The sequence below is a fragment of the Mesoplodon mirus genome, assembly GCF_964341445.2.
Source record: "Mesoplodon mirus genome assembly, chromosome: 3".
Taxonomy (NCBI): domain Eukaryota; kingdom Metazoa; phylum Chordata; class Mammalia; order Artiodactyla; family Ziphiidae; genus Mesoplodon; species Mesoplodon mirus.
The window spans coordinates 146730-152995 of NC_138978.1; positions in this window are offsets into that span (position 1 = coordinate 146730).

Genomic DNA, 6266 nt, shown 5'->3' on the forward strand with positions numbered 1-6266 from the left:
TCTCTCGACTGGGTGGTCCAGACGGCTTCTTTGGGTGGGTTCCAGGAAAGGAGGCAGAACTGCAAGGCCCGGGAGGAAGTGGCGATGCCCGGGGTGGGAAGGGACCGCAGGCCCGAGGGAGGAGGGGCAGGGGCAGGTGGGCAAGGGGCTGGGAGAGTCGTGCTGGGCTTTTCGGAGCAGCGGAGTGGGCCGACTGGCAGCTCGGAAGGGTCACCTCGGTGCTAGGCGTACCCAGTGGGTGGGGTCTCCGGCTGGCCCCTTACCCAACACCAGTTCCCGGGGTCCCAGCCCGGGGTCACGGTGTAGACGCCTTTTCTCCTTTCTGAGGCCAACCTAGTCTGGCCCTAGCCTCGCCCTCTGGAACACCCCCCCATCCCACCCCCGGCGCGAAACCGACCTCTCAGCGGTCTGCGGGGGCGCCCGGGGCGGGGCGGGAGGCGGCTACACTGGGTGTGTCTGTGGGCTGTCGCCCCCGAGGCCAGGCCCCAGAGGCGCAGCCCCAGAGGAGGTGCGGGGCGGGGAGTGTTGGGAAGCCGCGGGCATCGGGCAGGAGCGGGCCGTGGGGACCCACCCAGCGCAGAAAGCCCTGGGAGCACTGACTGCCCCGGCGCTGGGGTGGCTGGGACCAGCCCTGCGGTGGATGAGGCCGCGGGGGTCGCGGAGTCCCCACCCCGCCCCCACCCCCGCCGGCGGACTGCGCGCAGGAGAGAAAGCTCGCAAGTGCCCCGCTGGGAAGCGTCGGTGGAACCCCAGGCCGGCAGGCGGGGCGCTGGGACCTGGTCTGGGTGGGCTCAGCCCCCCACCCCCAGGAGACCACACAGGCAGGGGGTTCAGACCGCAAGGAGAGGCTCGAGGAGCCATGTTTGACCATTCTTTACCTGCTAGTGGTTCGCTTACCCTCCGGTACCTGTTTCCTCACCTGTAAAATGGGCCATCTTTTCATTTATCCCTGGGTTGTTGGGAAGATAAATGAGCTCCTATTCTGAAAACACGCAGCACGTGTCAGCTTCAGTTGTTACTGCCTGGGGGAAGGAAGCAGACGCGGGCAGGGAGGAGCCACCTGGACTCACCTCGGCCATGTGCCCCTGTGCACCCTCTGCCCTCTGAGACGCCCCCTCCCCACCCAGCGTCTCCAGGGGCCTGTGTCTTGGCCTCCCAGCCCCAGCCCCGGCAAGGAGCCTTCACTAGCCCAGAGCAAAGTGAGTTTCCCTGGGTTGTCACCCACACCGTCTGTGTGGTCGTGTCTCTGGGCCCTCGTACCTCTGGCCCTCCCCCCACCCCGCCTTTTACATCTGGGCTTGATCTCTGGTAGGGCGGCCTGGTCTCCTGGGGGTCGTAGGGGCTCCCTTGCTCTGAGCAAGGAGGGAGAGTCCTGGGCTGCAGTTGGGAAATAGTGCTGAGGAATACTGACGTGGAATATTGCATTTTCCAAAGATGGCTACAACAACATCTCCCACTCCAAATGCCCTTATGGTGCACCTTGGTGAGATTTTGTGATGACATCGACCAGCAAAGACAGGGGCAGGGGTGAGATGTGAATTCTGAGGCTGGACCTTAAAAATGCCACACACGTTCACCTTGCTGTCTTGGGAAACCCACTCTTGGAACCCATTTGCCCATCTGTGAGGAAGCCCAAACTGGCCCCATGGAGAGGCCCCAAGGAGAGGCCATTGAGCCAGGAGCCCAGAAATCTCAGCTGCCGGACAGGTGATCCCAACCTGCTGCTTCAGAGCCCCCACCTCACGCCTTCCCAGCTGCTCCTGGGTGCTTTGTTCCAATTCTTGATTCACAGAATAGGACAGTTGTTACTGTGACCTTTGGGGGTCATTTGTTACACAACAGTAGTAGCTGGAATAACTAAGATGGCCCAAGCCCTGGATCTGGCCCTCCCCCCCTCCCCCCTCCCCACCCCACTCCCCATCCTGTTCCTTCCTTTCTCTGGCAGGAATAGGGGCGCAGGAGCTTGCAGCCCTGGCTGTCCATCTGACGAGTTTGAGTTGATTTTTGCAAGCCATCAAAGGCCAACTAGCTGTCCTTCTAGATCCAGACTTGAGTGGGCCAAGCCCCACTTGGCTGGTGGTCCCAGGGGCATCTCCAGGGCCCACTGTTGGCCACCGGGTATGGGGAGCAGGGGGCTGAGGCAGGAAAGTCAGTGGGGGAGTCTGTGTGGAAAGACGGGTGTATTTTCCAGGCCAGACACTGGGCTCCAGCCTTGGGTTGGGGGGGGAGGGATGGTCCTCTGCCTACCGTGACAGCGTTCCACACAACAGCATTCAGACAGTGTCCCTTGGGGGTCTGCCACGTGCGATCTGTGAACACGTCCCTCCCAACCGCCAACATGGGGGCGGCACCTGCATTCCCACTCTGCCCCTCAGCATTCCACAGGCATATGAGCCCCAGAACATCAGAGACATCACAGACCAGCCCCTCTGGCACCCCCTACCCTCCTGTTCCTTCCTCTTCTGCCAAGAGGCAGCGGCCTGTGGACTCAGGCAGCCAGGACCAGAGTTGCCAAGTAAGCAGGCTAGAACCGTTGCAGGTCCTCTCCTGCAGCATGGGAGTTGGTCGCTGGGATGATAAAGTGGCAGAGGCCAGGGCTGGAGGAATCCAGCCTTCAGGCTAGAGATGAGGGAAGCAGATACCCAGGACCCAGGCAGAGGCCAGGAGCACCAGGATGCCGACAACGAGGCTTGAGGTTCAAGGGCAGTCCCCACCCCTGTGACTGAGGGGGCGTCTTCCACCCTTACAGGTCATGAGACCAACATACCCTCCCTCGGCCACCTGATGCCAGGTAGTGGGAGCATCCTCCCAACACCTGACGCATGACGGTACCTTCCCCGTGATCTGGGCACTGGCAACATCTTTCTGCTGAATTGGGCGTTGACACCTCTCCACATCTGGGGAGCCATGTCCCCCAACTTCTGGGTGGTGACAGAATCTCCTTCCAACCCCTATCTGCCTGGCACGCTGCCTCCCTGTGGGCCCCCGTGGGTGCTGCTTTTCTGTCCACTGTCCTTGGGCCACCGCTCTGCGGGAGAGGTGAGCTTCCCTGTCCCTCCTGCTTGGCGCGTCCAGACCGGTGTCTTCTTCACCAAAAAAGCCCCAGCTTTGAAAGCTCAGCTTATTAACAGACCACCCCTTGCTTAACAGACCACACAGACTACAGTCGACCGCAACCGTGGGGTCGACCCCGCCCTTCCTGAAGGGTTTACTCCTGGTTCCCCGTCACTTTCTCCAGACACTCTTGTCACAGTTCTTGGTGATTTCAAAATCCATACGGATGATCCTCCAACCGTCTGGACTTCCTCGCCTCCATGGGGTGTCCTGGTGTAGTGTCAATAACTAGGCTCCGGATGCCAGGTGCTGGGCGTTGACTGTAGCTCTCCGTTTCCCACCCACCCTGGAGGCCCCACCCACCGGAAGCCCCGCCCACAGGGGCACAGGTCGGGGCTGGAGCCTGAGGCGGAAGGTTCAGCGCCCTTCGCCCGCTGTTCTAACAGCGTCGCCTGGGGTCCTGCCTCCTTCCTCCACATCCCCAGCCCTTTCTCTCAGGTCCTGTCTCCCGCCCCTCGTGACTCAGCAGGGCCCCAGCTTCTCCTCGTGCCTTTCAGTCCTCTGGTACTTGGGGAAGAAGTCTTCACACTCAGTTTTCTGTCCAGACAGCTGGAGAGGTCTCTGCCCGGTGAGGGAGCCTGACCGAGGCTCCAGCCTGCTCTGCATCTGAGCCTCTCCGAGTTCTCAGACCAACGTTCTGCCAGCATCCTTGACCCTCGGAGTCCACTCCCAATGCTTCCCCATCGTGTCCCACAGCATCTCTGTCTCCCTGATGTGTCCGAACACCCACTTCTGACCTCTTGCTCTCTCACCGCCGGCTGCAAGCCTCCACCACCTTCGGCCTGGATTTTTGCAGAAGCTCTTTGCCATGGCAAGGAGGCCAGTGTTGGAGCCAAGCGCTTGGTGGGGGGAGGCAGGCAGGAGAGGAGATGAGAGGCCCAGCAGAGTCGCCAGACGAAGCCTAAGCTCCTCTGGTCACTCCGAGGGTGATGGGAAGCCATGGGAAAGAAGGTTGTGTGTAGGTCACTCGGCTAATGGGCCAACAACAAATTATGGGGGGCAGAATAGAAGCACGACCTCTGGGATGTATCCGCAGTAGCCCGGGCGAGAGGGGATTGTGCCCTGGATCAGGGTGCACGGGTGTGCGTGCTGAGGACTGCGAACTTCTTGGGAGGGTTTTTTGTTGTTACTGCCGCTGTTAGATCATTGAAGGGCTTAAAAATAAAAGCAAGTGTGTTAAAAAAAATAAAAAATTTAAAAAGAGCAAGCGGGGCTTCCCTGGTGGCGCAGTGGTCAAGAGTCCGCCTGCCAATGCAGGGGACACGGGTTCGTGTCCCGGTCCGGGAGGATCCCACATGCCGCGGAGCGGCTGGGCCCGTGAGCCATGGCCGCTGAGCCTGCGCGTCCGGAGCCTGTGCTCCGCAACGGGAGAGGCCACAACAGTGAGAGGCCCGTGTACCGGAAAAAAAAAAAAAAAAAAAGCAAGCGTGTTAAACATGATATAGATACTGTCTTAAAGGTTTAAGGAAGTTTAAGTTAGTTTGTAAATGAAACCAAATATTAACCAAAGACCCCTTTATAAGTGGCTGTTGTAATTTCATAAATAGGATATTCAGGCAGGTTTGTGACTAGAACTTATATATTTTGTGGTCATGTTATTAGGTGCATACAAATTTAAAATCTTTTTTTTTTTTTACCATTGAACTCAACCTTTTATTGCTATGCAACCTTCTGTATCTAATAATGCTTTGACTATAAGATTTCTTTGTTAATCTGTTAATAAAATTGTTAATGTAGCCACATTGGCTTCCTTTTAGTTAACATTTACCTGGTAGGTTTATTTTCATCCTTTTACTTTCAGTTTCCCATATCCTTATATTTCAGATGATTCGTGTCTTCTGTAAGCCACATAAAATCAGATTATTTTTAACCAGGCTGACAACCCTGGTCATTTTTTTTTTTTTGCGATATGCAGGCCTCTCACTGTTATGGCCTCTCCCGTTGCGGAGCACAGGCTCCAGATGCGCAGGCTCAGTGGCCATGGCTCACAGGCCCAGCCGCTCCGTGGCATGTGGGATCTTCCTGTACCGGGGCACGAACCCATGTCCCCTACATCAACAGGTGGACTTTCAACCACTGCGCCACCAGGAAAGCCCCAACCCTGGTCATTTAGTCCCCCTGGATTTCAGACCTCGGCTCTGTAGAACTGTGAGGGAATAAATTTCTGTTGTTTTAAGCCACCAGTTTGTGGTGACTTAAAAGCCACCAAGACACAGAGACACGTGCTTCCAGGTGCTATCACTTTGCCTGCCTAAAGCCTTTGTGTTTAGTTTCTCTTGTCAAAAGCAGGTGACATTCAATGAGGTAACTAAAAGAAAATAAAGATTCTATTACTGTATGTCAGTAGTAAGAAATCAGGAGGCATATATGCCATGATTTTGTTTTCTCTTTTTAAATTTAAAAATTTTTTTAATTTTTAATTTCTTTTTTAAAAATCTTGTTGTATCTTTGCCATGTTTAATAATGGTCATCTGGGGACTTCTCTGGTGGTCCAGTGGTTAAGACTCCTAGCTCCCAATGCAGGGGACATGGGTTCGATCCCTGGTCAGGAAACTAAGATCCCGCATGCTACACAGCATGGCCAAAAACAAAAACAAGAACAAAATAATGGTCATCTGAAGGAGATTGAGAGAGTTTCACATTCTGTATTCTTTGTTATGCTTCTGGTTTTCTTTTTATAATACTAATATTATTTATGCAAGGAATAAGTCAAGATAGAAACTTAAAATAATATAAAGAAACAATTTTTTAAACTGTTTTGTGCATGTTAACAACTTTGGTGCCATATGAGATTATTTTGGGGGAGGGGAGGTGGAATGATCAATTCATATGCAAAACAATTTGCTTTTCTTTCCAGTCTTTTACTTATTTATTTAAAAATTTATTTATTTGATTTTTAATGTATTTAAAAGTATTTATTTTTAAGTATTTATTTTTATTTTATTTATTTATTTACTTACTTACTTATTTATTTTTGCTGTGCCATGCAGCATGTGAGATCTTAATTCCCTGACCAGAGACTGAACCCATGCCCCCTGCAGTGGAAGCCTGAAGTAATAACCAGTGGACAACCAGGGAATTCCCTAAGTATTTAGTTTTACTTTTAGCTAACATATGCCTGTGATGTGCTATTTGTGATAGTAAAAACTTGG